At 41.4% G+C, this 16,565-nt stretch overlaps 1 protein-coding gene across 1 annotated transcript in view; it reads left to right on the top strand.

Annotated features, from left to right (window-relative positions):
* The first annotated feature begins 12,830 nt into the window (after window positions 1–12,830).
* The window catches only part of SOAT1 (sterol O-acyltransferase 1), a 43,656-nt gene continuing 39,921 nt past the window's right edge, over window positions 12,831–16,565 (top strand). The window contains exon 1 of the mRNA XM_036442252.2: window positions 12,831–13,034. The gene's annotated coding sequence lies outside the window, so the exon portion shown is untranslated. The remainder of the gene's footprint in view (window positions 13,035–16,565) is intronic.

Here is a 16,565-nt window from a genome sequence, read left to right as displayed (position 1 = left end):
TCTGAGTGAGACCCTCAAGGATATAAAAAAGAACCAATTAGAAATTAAGCATACACTGATTGAAATAAAGAGATCCGACAGCAGACTAGAGGATCCCAAGAATCAAGTCAAAGATTTAGAATACAAAAAAGCCAAAAACACCCTGAGGAGTGGAAAATTACTGACCTTGCCTGGAGGGTAGAAAGTTACTGCTCCCTCCCCCTCCTGGACCTGAAGGCCAAATCAACAGTCTGGGTTAGTCAAGGCTGAAGGCCAAATCAACAGTCTGGATTACCAAGAGATTAGGCCATCTGGCCGATGCATGCAACCACAAGGTTAATCAGCTTCAGCCCCGTGGACCTCCACCCCCTTGTTTGAAATGTGCATAAAAAGCTGGATTTGTAACTGCTTGCTGCTGTTGTTACCTGCTCCTTCCTGGCGGCAGCAGCCCAGATTCGAATCTGAAATAAAATTCTTTTGCTTCCTCAAATTGGACCGCTGAGGAGTTTGTTCCGGAATTACTCGAGTTGGGTGGGCGTCTGCGTGCGGGTGGTCTCCACTTCACAACACACCCAACTGGAAAAGCAAAAATAATCCAAAAATATGAAGATAGTGCAAGAAGCCTCTGGAAAAACTTCAAGTGTACCAACATCCAAATTATAGGGGTGCCAGAAGAAAGAGAACAAGATTTTGAAAACCTATTTGAAGAAATAATGAAAGAAAACTTCCCCTACCTGATGAAAGAAACATACAAGTCCAAGAAGCGCACAGAATCCCAAACAAAAAGTATCCAAAGAGGACCACACCAAGACACATAATAATTAAAATGCCAAGGGCAAAAGACAAAGAGAGAATCTTACAAGCAGCAAGAGAAAAAACAGTTAGTTACCTATAAGAGAGTATCCATATGGCTGTCAGCTGATTTCTCAAAAAAACCCCACAAACAACTCTTCATGCCAGAAGGGAGTGGCAAGAAATATTCAAAGTAATGAATAGCAATGACCTACAACCAAGATTACTCTACCCAGCAAAGCTATCATTTAGAATTGAAGGTCAGATAAAGAGCTTCACAGATAAGAAAAAGCTAAAGGAGTTCCTTAAGGCCAAACCAGGATTATATGAAATGCTGAAGGGCATTCCTTAAGAAAAGGAAGAAGCTGAAACCAGTTTGGCTCGGTGGATAGAGCGTCAGTCTGTGGACTGAAAGGTCCCTGATTCGATTCAGGTCAAGGGCATGTACCTTGGTTGCAGACGCATCCCCAGTAGAGGGTATGCAAGGGGCAGCTGATCGATGTTTCTCTCTCTATCTCTCTCCCTTCCTCTCTGTAAAAAATCAATAAAATACATTTAAAAAAATAAATAAAATGCAGATCTGACCATTTCATATTAACATTTAAAAAAAAGAAGAGGAAGAAAAAGGTAAAGATAAAAATTATGAACAACAAAGTGACAACAAATGCATATCTATCAACAAGTGAATCAAAGTCAAGTGAATAAAAAATCTAACACAGAATTAACTGGAGAATATAATAGAATCAGGGGCATAGAAAGGGAATGGACTGACAATTCTCGAGAGTGGGAGGGAGAAGAGGGTGTGGGGTTATGGGAAGAGACTGGACAAAAATGGCACATGTATGGATTAGGACAGTGGGAGGGGGTAAGAGTAGAGGGTGGGTTGGAAACCGGGTGGAGAGGAGCTATGTGGGAGGGGAGGGGGAGAAGAAGAGGAACAACTGTAATAATCTGAACAATAAAGATTTACTAAAAAAGCCAAAACCTGTTTGGCTCAGTGGTAGAGCGTCGGTGTGCGGACTGAAAGGTCCCAGGTTCGATTCCGGTCAGGGGCATGTACGTTGGTTGAGGGCACATCCCCGGTAGGGGGTGTGCAAGAGGCAGCTTGTCGGTGTTTCTCTCTCATTGACATTTCTAGCTCTCTATCTCTTTCCCTTCTTCTCTGTAAAAAAAATCAATAAAAATATATTAAAAAAAAAGATTTACTAAAAAAAAAAGCTTATACACAGCAAAAGAAATCATCAACAAAACAAGAAAGCCCACTGCATGGGAGAACATATCTGCCAATGCTATTTCAAATAAGGGTTTAATCTCCAAAATTTACAGAGAACTCATACAACTTAATAAAAGGAAGATAAACAATCAAAAAATGGGCAAAGGACCTAAATAGACGCTTTTCAAAAGAGGACATACAGATGGCCTAGAGACATATGAAAATATGCTCAAAGTTACTAATCATCTGAGAGATGCAAATTAAAACGAGATACCATCTCACACCTGTCAGAATGGCTATCATTAATAAATCAACAAACAACAAGCGCTGGCGAGGATGTGGAGAAAAAGGAACCCTCCTGCACTGTTGGAGGGAATGCAGACTGGTACAGCCACTGTGAAAGACAGTATGAAGTTTCCTTAAAAATTAAAAATAGAACTTCCATTAGACTCAGTAATCCCACTTATAGGACTATTTCCCAAGAAACCAGAAACACCAATCAGAAAGGATATATACAGCCCTATGTTCATAGTAGCACAATTTACAACAGCTAAGATTTGGAAACAGCCCAAGCGCCCATCAGCAGATGAGTGGATTAAAAAACTGTGGTACATCTACACAATGGAATACTACGCTGCTAAAAAGAACTTTTAACATTTGATGGAATTGGACAGCATTATGATAAGTGAAATAAGCCAGTTGGAGAAAGATAAAGGTCACATGATCTCATCCATAATGTGGGATATAATGATCAATATAAACTAATGAACAAAAATAGATCCAGAGACAAATGGCAGGGGTGGGGGGTGGGAGTGGGTGTTAGAGATCAACCAAAGGACTTGTATGCATATATATTAGGATAACCAAAGGACACAGACACTGGGACACTGGGAGCTTGCCCTCAGGGGTGGAAATAAGTGGGGCTGGGGATGGGGGTGAGTGGAGGGGGTCAATAAGGGAAAAAAGGGACATATGTAAAACTTTAAACAATAAATAATAATGATAATGATGATGATGATAATGATGAAAAGGGCAAGAATAAACCTAGGAGAGATATTTGTAATGTATATAAGTGACAAAGTATTATAATTTTTTCTTTTGTTAATCCTTACGTGATTGTATTTTTCCATTGATTTTTAGAGAGAGTGGAAGGGAAGGGGAGAGAAAAAGAGAGAGAAACATCCATATAAGAGAGACAAATAGATTGGTTGCCTCCTGCATGAGCCTCAACCAGGCCGGGGGATCAAACCTGCAACCAAGACACGTGCCCTTGACCAGAATCGAACGAGGGACCCTTCAATCTCCAGGCTGACCTGTCCATTGAGCCAAACTGGCTGGGGCTATCTGTAACATTTTTAAATCGTACAAAGAAAGTCTCCTGGAAATACAAGCAAAAATCTTGATGTAATGAAACAAACCAACAAACACGAATGGCCTCTCAATATATGAAAAAGCCCCAATGTCACTGGTAATCAGAGAAATTCAAACGAAAACCATAATCACATGTACCAGACAGGCACAGACTAAAGACTGGAGAACAATGGGCACTCCCATTCACTATTATAGTAGAGTTGATAATAACCACTTTTGAAGGTAATTTAGTATGTTTCTGGTGTTCCATTGTTGTGTGCAAACCACCCTAAACTTGGTGACTTGATGACCCAGTTTCTATGGGTCAGCAAAGTGGAAAGGGCTTGGCTGGCAGCTCTACAATCATTTCTTCAGACACAAGGGAACATCTGGGGGTTGGGACCAGAGAACTGGCTGGGATCTCTCTTCATATTGCCTCAGGGCCCCTCCATGTCATCTCTCCACATAGGTGATTAGATTGAGCTCACAGCAAGGTAGACTCAGGCGAGGGGGTAGTCAGAGTACTTATATGGAAGCTTAAAACATTTTAAGAGCAAGAATTTGAGTTAACAACAGAGTAGATGCATGGCTCTTTATGAGTTAGCTTTGAAACTCACATACTTCTTGCCGAAAACGGTTTGGCTCAGTGGATAGAGCTTCGGCCTATAGACAGAAAGGTCCCAGTTTCAATTCCGGTCAAGGGCATGTACCATGGTTGCAGGCACATCCCCAGTAGGGGGTGTGCAAGAGGCAGCTGATGGATGATTCTCTTTCATCGATGTTTCTAACTCTCTATTCCTCTCTCTTCCTCTCTGTAAAAAATCAATAAAGCCGAAACCAGTTTGGCTCAGTGGATAGAGCTTCAGCCTGCGGACTGAAAGGTCCCAGTTTCGATTCCGGACAAGGGCATATCCCCAGTAGGGGCTGTGCAGGAGGCAGCTGATTGGTGTTTCTCTCTCATCGATGCTTCTAACTCTCTCTCCCTTCCTCACTGTAAAAAATCAATAAAAAAATATATAAAAAATATTGTAAACATTAAAAAATTATTTTAAAAAATCAATAAAATATATATTTAAAAAAAAGAAACTCACATACTTCTTTATTGGTTAAAAGTTACAAAAAGCCCACCTGCTAACCAAGGATGCGGACACAGAACCCCCTTCAAAGGGAGGTGTGTCAAAGCCACATTATAAAAAAAAAAAAAAAGCATGTGGATGGAAGATAATTTTGTCGTCATCCTTAGAAAACTTACTAAAATTAAAGATATATATATACCCATGACATGCAATTTCACTCCCTGATATCCACCCTAGAGAAATTCTTTCCCGTGTGCATCTGGAGATGCAACACTTTGTAATTAAAAAAACTGAAAACCATCAAAATGTCCAGCAACATGGGTGTGAATATAAAAAGACATGCCACGTAGGCAAAAATGAATGACCTTTAGTCACACACACATGGACACAGATGAATCACAAAAACAATGTGGAACTAAAACAGCACTATTCATATACCAAGGTCACAAATAAACAAAGTTATCTATGCTACTGTCTGTTATAGTGTTTAGAAAAGTCTACATTTGTGGTAAATTAGTAAATTATAGAGAAAAACAAAAGAATAATTAACCTAAAGGGCAAGATAGTGGTTTCAGGAAGGGAGAAGAGCAGGAGAAACATCTGGGAGGGGCACACTGGGAGCTTTAAGGTTCTGGGATGTTCTGTTTCTTACGTTGAGTGGTAGTTGCTTACCGTTCAGTTTATAGTTAATCTTTAAAACATGTGCATATTTTGAAAATACATATATTTATGATAATTCTCACAAAATTTGAAAAATGTACGTTTATTTAAAATGTTTTGTCAAATGTTGATAGAGTAAAACCAGTAGGAACCTATTTTTCTAAGAAAGTCTATTAGCTAACAATAGTATAGCAAACTTGTTTTCTTCTTTGACAATAGTTCTTTAAAACATTATTTTTTTTTTAAGATTTACTTTAGTGATTCTCAACCTTTCTAATGCCACAACCTTTTAATACAGTTCCTCATGTTGTAGTGACCCCCAACCATAAAATTATTTTCATTGCTACTTCATAACTGTAATTTTGCTACTGTGATGAATCCTAATGTTAAATATATGTGTTTTTCGATAGTCTTAGGCCAGCGGTCAGCAAACTCATTAGTCAACAGAGCCAAATATCAACAGTACAACGATTGAAATTTCTTTGGAGAGCCACATTTTTTAAACTCAAACTTCTCCTAATGCCACGTCTTCAAAATAGACTCGCCCAGGCCATGGTATTCTGTGGAAGAGCCACACTCAAGGGGCCAAAGTGCCGCATGTGGTTTGCGAGTCACAGTTTGCGGACCATGGGTTTTAGGCGACCCTGCTAGTGGTTCTTAACCTGTGGTTTGCGACCCACAGGTTGAGAACAGCTGCTGTAGAGCCTAAGACCATCGGAAAATGCAGATATTTACATTATGATTCATAACAGTAGCAAAATTACAGTTATGAAGTAGCAACAAAAATAATTTTATGGTTGGGGGCCACCACAACATGAAAAACTGTATTAAAGGGTGGAGGCATTAGAAAGGTTGAGAATCACTGCTTTAGAGAGAAGAAGGAAAAGAGAGAGAGAGAGAGAGAGAGAGAGAGAGAGAGAGAGAGAGAGAGAGAGAGAGAGAGAAATATCAATGTGAGAGAGAAACATTGATGGGATGCCTCCCATACAGGTCCCAACAGGAAATCGAACCTGCCACCTTTAGGAGTAAAGGATGACACTCCAACCAACTGAGCCACACTGGCCAGGAATAAAACATTATTTTTACATGATACCCTTCATATGATAGACTGATATGCAACATGTGCATTCATTTTGAAGATAAAACAAGAGGCTTCAAAGACATTGGGAGTGGATACGGGACAAATGCCTAAATTTCTTGGCAAGTGGGGCATTCAAGTTTATTCTTTATCTGCGAGGAGATACCTTGGCAGAAAAGTTTGAAAAGCATTAGGTCTCCTGGCCAATTTGATTACTCATTGTTTCCTAAATACAACCTGTATCTTCTGACTTCTATGTTTTTGCTCCTGCCATTATCTCCAATACTAACTTTTCAAGTCACACAATTCAGTCTGAATATGTAGGAGGTGACAGACTAACTTGTTCTTGCCCAGAGCCACTGTGACAACACAACTTGTTCTTGTCCAGAAGCAGTACATTTTGACCTACATTCTGTGTTCCCACAGATGGGAGACAATCCTCTAACCTTTGCGCAAGTCTGCCTTCTGACCTAAAATTTGAAGTCCTGGGTCCATTGTTTCATACTGACTCTGCAACAGTATGGACTTAGCCAGAGAGGGGGATTGCTTCTAGATGATAGCTGTTTGGTAAAATTAGTTGTTGCTTTATATTATTTTTGTTACTTAAAATTTATTCAGCGCCAACAACCTATTAGGGAATCTTAGTCAAATTCCTAATGAATGGCTATTTATTATATTGCTAAAACTGCCAAATTTTTACTTGACGTTTTACTGTTAATTTCTAGAAAGTTAGAGTCCAGTTGAAAAAAAAAATTTTTTTAAAGTGGACTGTTAGCCCTGATTGGTTTGGCTTAGTGGATAGAGAATCAGCCTGTGAACTGAAGGGTCCCAGGTTTGATTCCGGTCAAGAGCATGTACCTTGGTTGCAGGCACATCCCCAGTAGGAGGTGTGCAGGAGGCAGCTGAATGGATGTTTCTCTCTCATCAATGTTTCTAAGTCTCTATCTCTCTCCCTTCCTCTCTGTAAAAAATCAGACAGACATAATACACACACACACACACACACACACACACACTCATAAATGCATATATACACATGAAATTACCACAGGATAACTATATATATATAAAATTGGACTGTTAGAATATTGGGTAGAGGATTTTATATAGTTCTAGAGAGTGGCTTTTTATCCCTAAGTATGAACTACAATGTCTTTCTTCTTCTTCTAAAACAATATATCAAGAAGAGATGTTTCATGACCATGCGTTGGCCAGCCCAACTCTGAGTCAGTGAACCTCTCACCTACCTAGGTGAATTGTTCATTTTGCCAAAGGATGCACATTAGTGAAGCAAATTGCGTAAGCTTGTTCCCTATTGCTTGTGCTTTATATGGCCGCAGGGCAAATGACTTGACTTTTCATACCTATCATTCCTGCCTGTTTTTGGATTTCTTTAATCTACCATATCCAAGAAAAATCTCTTCAAGTATACCTCCAACTTTCTATATATGTAAGTCAGTTAAAGTCAAAACCTATTTATAGGTGCCTACACTCACTGTGATAGGAACTACAGGGGAATCAAGAGTGGGTAAAACTATCTCTTTTCTACTGAAGCAATTAAAAAAAAAAGTTTTGTGTGTTTTTTGTGTGTGTTTGTGTATGTGTGTGTGTGTGTGTAGGAGGTTGAAATACATAGTTAAGAAGTATATAGATAACTGCAAACAACACAGCACACACATGCTGTATGTAGGCCCACCAATAATATTTATGTGACTGAGGACAAAAAACAAATTGAGGTCCACATGCCTTATCTTTAAGTCTTTAAAAGTTATAAATCAAGTTAACAGACTATCAAATATGTTATACCTTCCTAACTCCACAAATAGAGTATAAATAAACATTTATAACAACCAAGTGAGAAAATGTGAAAGCTGTAGTTTTTATATGACTTAAAGAAAAGTGAAATATCTTTTTTAAAAATCATATTTTATGGATTTTTTTACAGAGAGGAAGGGAGAGTGATAGTTAGAAGCATCCATGAGAGAGAAATATCAATCAGCTGCCTCCTGCACACCCCCTACTGGGGATGTGCCCGCAACCAAGGTACATACCCTTGATGGGAATCGAACCTGGGACCTTTCAGTCTGCAGGCTGATGCTCTAGCCTAGGGGTGTCGAACTCAATCAGAGAAGGGGCCAAAATCTAAAATCCAGCCTAAATCGCGGGCCGAATGGTTTACTGAACAGTCATAAACTGTCATTGTGATGGAAACGCAGCGGAGTGCAGTGATGACAGCGCGGTGTGGGCCACATTGCAAGGCCTGGCGGGACGGATTTGGCCCGCGGGCCTTGTGTTTGACACATGTGCCTAGCCTCTGATCCAAACCAGTTTTGGCAATCAGAATCTTCTTTAGATTTACAACAACTTAATTTCAGTGAGATTAAAAATAAATTGTGGTGATTCAGGAACTCTTGAAGATATTTCCTCATGTGTGTATATATATCTGGACTTATTACATCTACTGCAGTGCCTAAAAGATATTTTGCTTTAGAACTAGAATCTATGAAGTCAAGTGGGCAGCCTTCTTACCTGGGAGAGATGGCTCTCTGCCTTGTTTGTAAGGAATTCTATTTTTAGAAAAACAAGCGATGACAGAGCATGTGCGATAACTGAATCATTAAGAGAAGGAATGATGCCTGATTTCTATTTTGTTTGGGATCTACCCATGATCTAGGTTGCCCTGATTAACACTCTTGCTTCATTGTCCTTGTCTTATTCTCCAAAATGAGTCTATGTTTTCACTAAGCTTGAGTGCCAATGGGGAAATCACCCACACTTGGGATGAATACTTATTGCTTGTTTGGTATCATTAATGGAGATGTGGCCCTTTGAAGAATGGAAATGTTTGTATTTTAAAACATGGTTTGGTTCCTGTTCTGTTTCTCTTCTTAGCTCCCTGCACCTTTCTGCAAAAAAGCTGTCCCCATGCTCAGGCCATTTTCCTTTTCCTTCCCCATGTCAACATTTAGCTGCATCTCTGGATCGTAAGACATTAGATAGCGTTTACCTTTGTACTTTTCTGTATTTGATTTTACTTTCTGCGAGAGATATGCATTATTGACATAATCAGGAAAAAAAAAGTGCAAGTTTTTTCATTGTAAACCAAAACAAAACTTGATTGCTTCTTCTTCAATTCCTTTATATCTCAGTAGGAAGTGGACCAGTTCAACTTAAATGGTAACCCAAGTAAAGCTTATTCATACCCCTTACCTCCTTTTCTTACTTCAAATGCATTCTCTTACCTCAGTTAACGTTAATTCCACCCATCCCGACTGGTAAGCCAGAAATCCAGGGTACATCCTTAACCTCCACATCCAACAGTGTCAAATTCTATCAATTGTCTCCAAATCTCTCCCAAATATGCCCTGTTCTTTCCGTATCACTTGCTACTGCTCTACGTTAGGCCTTTATCCTTTCTCACCTCTATTCCTGCAATGGCCTTCTTGATCTCTCCACCTCCAGTCACATCTCCCTCCAGCCTAGTTGCCTAAATCATGACTCTTCCCCAGCTTAACAACCTTCACTGGCTCCCCACTGACTATGGAAATCTGAGTTAGGTTATCTGAGCATTGCCAACAAAATTCTTAAGCTTCCACACCAACTTCTTGTATTTCCACTTCTCAGCAAGTATCTTACAACAATGGTCTGGCTCCCTCTCTCTAGTCTTGTTGGCTTTTGACCTTGTTCTTCCTCTGCTTAGATTCTCTCTCCTTCCTTGCCTGCCCACTAAAGTCCTTCCACCTACTGGTTCAAAAAGCCTTCCTCCATTTCAACATTTCTTCTCATAGAGTGATAGTCATTCCTTCTGCTTCCATTGTATCCAGAAAATAATAGCGTCAACGATAATGATGAACTTCAATGTATTTGTGCAGCACTTTTATATGCCAGTGCCTGCACTTGGAGCTTTGTAGTCATTAACTCATTTAATCCTTACCATGACCCTGTTAGGCAATTTTATCCCCCCTCCCTTCCCCCCACCTCCCCCTCCCCTCCCTTCCCTTCCCTTTCTAATAATTGATTTTAGAGATGGAGAGGGAGAGAGACAAAGAACATTGATCAGCTGCCTCCAGCACATCCCCTACTGAGGACCAAGCTGCAATCTGGGTATGTGCCCTTACCAGGAATCAAACCAGGGATCCTTTGATGCACAAGCTTCCTCTTTTTTTATTATAACACATCTTACTGTCTTGAAATGGTTTAGTTATTACCTATCTCCCCAATAGACAGTTGTTCTTATTCATGTTTTTATCCCTAGCAACTATTACACGTGTCTTCAGTTTTTTTAAATATATTTTTTATTGATTTCAGAGAGGAAGGGAGAGGGAGAAATAGAAACACCAATAATGGGAGAGAATCAGCTGCCTCCTGCCCACCCCCTACTGGGGATCAAGCCTGAAGCCTAGGCATATGCCCTCAACCAGAATCGAACCCGGGATCCTTCAGTCCGCAGGCCCATCTATTCACTGGGCCAAACTGGCTAGGGCTACATGTGATTTTTTTTTTTTTTAATATGATGAAGCAACATTCAAATTTAACCAAGCCTTTATCCCAAGGATTTTCAGACAGTGGCAGGAAGAGGCTTAGTAAGGGCAGAGGCTTTCAAGGTCCCTCCAATCATTAAGTGGTCTTCCTCCTTGAAGTAAATGGCATCGCCATTCTCCCATTCACTTAATACCCTGGGAGTTACCTTGTTTACTACCTTTCTTCACACTTGCACCTCAAGAAATGCCTTGAAATTCTTCTACTTCTATTTCCATAGCAACGACACTAATCCAGGTCACCATCATCTATCTCACAACTTGTCCAATAATTTCCTATCATTCTCTTGCTTCTCCCTGTTCCATTTCTGTTCTCCTCCAAGTCATTCTCTACAAAATAAGTTGATTAAAAAAATAAAACAAGACAAAACCTAACTAAAATTAAAAAAATCCAATACAATTAAGCTCTTGCTTAACTGTCCAACTTAAAACTCCTACCCTCTGCATGGTGCTTCAAGCCTCTTGGCCTTCTGTTCCTCAAGCAAGCCAAACTTGCTTAGCATCAGAACCTTAAATTCACATTCACTGTCCTCTGTCCTGAATGTTCGTCTTCCCATAGTTGGCATTGTTGGCAACTTTCTCCTCATTCAAGTCTTAGCTCAGATCACCTCCTCAAAAAGTCCTTCCGTGACCATACTGTTTTGCTTTCTTCCCAACACGTATTACCACCTGCAATAATCTCATTTACTTGTTCCATTATTTGTTTTCTGCTCTAGAAACCTAAGCTTTTAAGTGCAGGAGCTTCTGTTTTGTTCACTGCTGTACCAATAACAAAACTATTTTTTTGAATGAATAAATGAGAGAAACGCACAATCTTCTTGGTGTTTACAGTGGCCAGCATAGTCTCAACGCAAATGAGCTCCTGTGTTCCTACTGCTCCTTAGTCAATGGGAGGGGAGAGGTCAAGTACAAAAGCCACTGGGATCTACCAGACTCTATTGTCATCTAGTTGGCAGAAGCAGCAATCACAGTTGTACGAGATGCAAACTGATGCCCTAACCGGTTTGCGCAGTGGATAGAGCGTTGGCCTTCGGACTGAAGGATCCCAGATTCCGGTGGTCAAGGACAAGTACCTTGGTTGCGGGCACATCCCCAGTGGGGTGTGTGTGTGTGTGCAGGAGGCAGCTGATTGATGTTTCTCTCTATCGCTTTTCCTTCCTCTGTAAAAAAAAAAAAAAAAAAAAATCAATCAATAAAAATAAATCAATAAAATATATTTTTTTAAAAAGAGGCAAACTGGGTAGGCAGTACTGAATTGGACTGGATGCTGATGCAACTTCTGTGTTGGCGTGAAGTGCTGCCTGCTCTGGGTGGACAGGTAGTTGTCCATCCTCTCTGTTATAAAAGGGACACAGAGGGTAGTCAGTTCAGATAAACCTGATCCATCTGCTCAGGGCAGCCTGACCCTATCTGTTTGGAAAAGGGTCGGAGTGACTTAGGCAGGCGAGGCTAGCTTGTGCTGGTTTGCAGGCTGTGACTGTGACCCTTCAGTCCCGGCTGCTCTCATTCCCTTTTCACCTCCTTTACTTTAAATTCACCTAACACCTTCACCTTCATAAGCCCTAAGCAATTAACTTTCCTAGCGAATCTACATCCTAAACCTCTCTCTGCATCACTTCTTTCCTGTGGTTATGAAGCCCCCTTTTGATGACATAATTGCCCATCATTTCACTGTCTCTTCACCTAGTTCGCACGGTGCTGAGGGTCACCTAGAGTCCCGTGTGGTTGACCAAGAAGCATCCCACCACAAACGCCTCTGACTAGCGCTTCCATTTGGTTCCTGGAGAGTCAGCGCGAACTGCAACCATCCTCAGTTTTTAGAAGCGGCTTCCGCGAGTCCCCAGAAGAGGCACGGGTCGCGCGGGGGGGTGCCTCTTCGGACTCGCAGGAAGTTGTGTCGGTGTCCCATACCTGCCGCACATCGGGTCGCTAGGGCAGAAACGAAAAGCAAGCTGCCGCCCCGCCGCCGCCGCCGCCGCGACCTGCCGGAGCCCAGCTCCCCGCGCACCCCGACGGGGCCAGCGGGGGGCTCTCGCGCGGCAGACACGCGCGGAAGGGGGCGGGGCCGCCGCGGGCGGTGGGCGGGGCCTTCTGGCCGCCGGGCCACCAATGAAATCCGGAGCCGGCGCGGGCCGTGCGCGTGACGCTGCGTAGCGGGCCCCGAGGCTGGGGGCGGAGGGGCCGGCGGTCGGGGCGCTTTTTCTCCGTCTGCGGCTGGGCTGGCGGCGTCTCCGGCCTCGGACACCCTGAGCCGACCTTCCTGCCAACCTTCCTGTCGGCCGCGCTCCGACGACCTCCCGGGACTGCCTTCCGTGCCGAGGTCCCCCGTTGCCGGGCTCCGGCCCCAGGTAATGAACGCCTTTGCGCCCGATCCTCACTTCCCGCCCGGGTCCACCCACCCCGGCCGGCCGAGGGGCAGGGGTTTGGAGGCGGCGGCTGCAGCCCCGGCCCCGCGGGTCTGGCCCGGCCCCGGGGTGGGGGGCGGAGGAGGAGGAGGCGGCGGCTCCTCGAGTCCCGGGGAGTTGGGGTGATGGAGAGGGCGGGAAAGTTACCCTCGGGCCCCCAGCTTTGGAGATGGCTTTGGGGTCCCACCCTTGCTGGGGCATCTCTCAAGTCAGCAGTCAAGAAAGTTATCACGTAGAAGACATTTTATTCCTTAAACCAGAAATGCACTCAAGAAGTCAGCTTCTAGTTGATTGAGGGGGAGGGGAGAACCCCAAAACAAAAAACATGTGCGAAGGGATGGATGACATTTCAATACATCTAAATTTGCCTGCCTCGACGCCAAAGCCTTCAATTAAGCTCATAATGTAGTCTTAAACATTATAATGTAAATAAGTTTCTGTGGCTCTTACTACTAACAGCCACGCGACGTAAGTGACATGTCTATTTAGAACTTATTTGTAAGGAAAAAAAACAACTAGAAACTCTATAGTCTGTATGTTTATGTCGAGTACATTTATTGGCCACTTCTTAATAATGAAGTGGCTGCCATCTGTTTAAAACTACTTATTTTATTTTATTTTATTTTATTTTTCAGAGTACTTGACTTTCTCTTGACATAGAATTAAACTTGAAACCTTTTTCTCCCTCCCCCTTGCTATAATTTAGACGGTTTGGAGGAGTGACTTGTTAGGGAAATGATGTGTTGTTGTCTAGACATGAGAATGGACTTTGGAAGGAGCTTGGAGACATTCAAGAGTAATCACCTAATAAAAAAAAGTAATCATTTAAAAATACATGTGTCTCAATGCATCACACTCATAGAACTCTCAAAGATTTCCCATGTGTCACTAGCATCAAGACCAAATTACTGCCGCCACTCTCCCTATCTCCGGGTGATTTGGGGCCACTTTTCTTTTGGCTCTCTGAGCTCAAGCCCCAGGGGTTTCATTTTTGTGGTTAAGAAAGCCTCTTTCTCTTTAAGATCTCCACCTCTTAGGCACTCTTCTCTCCCATCCTCCCAACTGCTCCTATGTATCCTTCATTATCAGCCCAGATGATCACTCAGAGAATGGGACCTGTCCTGGTGATGTTCTCCCAGCACTCCGTTTTCCTCCGCTGCAGTCAGTGACCATGGTAGTAAGCTGCATTATTATTAATTAGATGCTTTGTTTCCTCTACTGGCATGTACATTTCATGAACGCTAACTAGTCCATCTTATTTATGTCTTCATTTTCTAGAGTCTGGCCCAGCACCTGGCACAGAGAATGAATGAATGAGTTGGAGGACAGAGGAAGGAACTTTTTTTTTTTTAAATTAAATTATTATCTGTGTACATATAGAGGAAGGAACTTTTAAATAGGAAATAATTAAGTAGGGTAGAGTGCCAGTTCCCTTTGGAAAGGAAGTGGAAAATGCTTTTAATAAACTTACTTTTGGAATTTATCCCATAAGATTAGTAAATATGGTCACCATTCAGATGTTCTTTAGATTTGCTAATTGACTTAGTGACCTAATTCTTTGATATGTAAATATTATGGAATTGCATTGAGCAAATCTATGTTTTGGATTGTAAATTTATCCCACAATTGTTTCTCCCCTCTGTCCCACACTCCTTCCCCCACTGAAGCCGGGTGTGACATAGCAAAGTTCTACGCTGAGAGTAGGTGCTCAATATTTATTTGTTTTATTGATTTATATAGGTTCTTTTGCAAGCTTTATTTATAGGAACACTATAGGCAGGCTAAAGTTGGCACTTAACTTTTAACTTGGTTCATTTGTTTCTCAAATCAATTCTTTTTGTTTTGGCTTTTGTTAAACAGAAAACCACCAGTCCGATATGGCAACATTTTTGCTGAAAGCCCCTGATCCCAAATCTAGATTTAATACCTGATCTGACTGCAGTTTTGATCTCTCCCAGAGATATCATCTTATTCTACCTGATAAGACCCCTTCCTTCCCCTACAGGAAGGTATCCTTGCCTGAAATAATCCACTCTTAACTTCTTAGTACAACTTATCAGAGTACCCTTCTAGTTGCTAATGAGATGCTGCCCGATTGAATCGCTCAATAAAAACAATTAGATCTTCAGATTTACTCAGCTGAATTTTAATACTTTTTTTAATTTTTTAAAAAAGACGATCAGAAATGAATACAATAACTGAAATGAAAACTACATTAAGTGGAATCAACAGCAGATTGTTAACACTTTATTAAGCCAAATTAGATGCTATTAAACTGAATATTACAAAACCAATGCATAGATTAGATTCTTAAGAGATAATTGTTTAATCAGTGTGCTGTATTTTAAAATAGTTATCTGATCAGCTTTATGTCATCTTGGATATAAATGTTTCCACTGCTACTTACTGGCTTTGTGACTTTGAACAAGTTTCATGGCATTTCTAAATCTTTTGTGTCTTTTAAAATGGAAATGTTAAATGAGATATGTGTTGTATTGGACCTGGTGTCAAGCTCAGTGAGTGTTATTATCTTAGTGAAAATTGTTGCCTGGTGTCTTCATTGCTGGATCTCTTGCAAGAGTAGTCTTATGATCAGTGTTTTCACTTCCTCAGCTCATTTTGCAACCCAGTCCAATACATTTCTTTGTCCTTCCTGAAACTAGCTGTAGAAGTAAATCACAGCTATTATTGTCCCTAAATTGTGAAATATTACCATCTCTTTTTTTCTCCATTTAAAATATTTATTGATTTTGCTTTTTAATACATTTATTGAGAGGAAGAAGGATAGAGAGTGAGAAACATCAATCAGCTTTCTCCTGTACACTCCCCACATGTACATGCCCATGACGGGAATCGAACCTGGGACCCTTCAGTTCGCAGGCCAACCCTCTATCCACTGAGCCAAACTGGTTAGGGCTAAAATATTTATTGATTTTAGAGAGAGGATAGAAGGGAAGGAGAAAGGGAGAAAGGGAGAAAGGGAGAAAGGGAGAAAGGGAAAGAGAGAGAGAGAGAGAGAGAGAGAGAGAGAGAGAGAGAGAGAGAGAGAGAGGAAGAGAAGAGAAGAGAAAAAACTTGGATTTGTTGTTCCATTTATTCATGCATTTATTAGATGCTTCTTGTATGTGCTCTGACCAGAGATTGAACCTGCAACCTTAAGAGTATCGGGACAATGCTATAACCAACTGAGTTACCTGGTTGGGGCCTCCATTTTTTGGTCCTTCTTAAATTTTCCTTGATAGTGGCCATAGATTACATCTTGAATTGTTATTGGGGGAATTACTTAACCACCTATAAAATGGGGTATTTATTAGTACCTGCCTACCTGCATAGGTGGCTGTGAGAACTAAATGAACCATAGTGTAAAGTTAATATTAGCTTTATTATTTCCTAAGTAACATTTTTGACTTATGGTCTCCCTGGGGGATCTCCCGTCTGTGCCTTGGCCTCAGCTGCTGCCTGTATATACTGATG

The sequence above is a fragment of the Pipistrellus kuhlii genome, unplaced genomic scaffold (genome assembly GCF_014108245.1).
Source record: "Pipistrellus kuhlii isolate mPipKuh1 unplaced genomic scaffold, mPipKuh1.p scaffold_m20_p_18, whole genome shotgun sequence".
In the NCBI taxonomy this organism is placed as follows: Eukaryota; Metazoa; Chordata; class Mammalia; order Chiroptera; family Vespertilionidae; genus Pipistrellus; species Pipistrellus kuhlii.
This window is presented reverse-complemented; position numbering and strand designations above follow the sequence as displayed.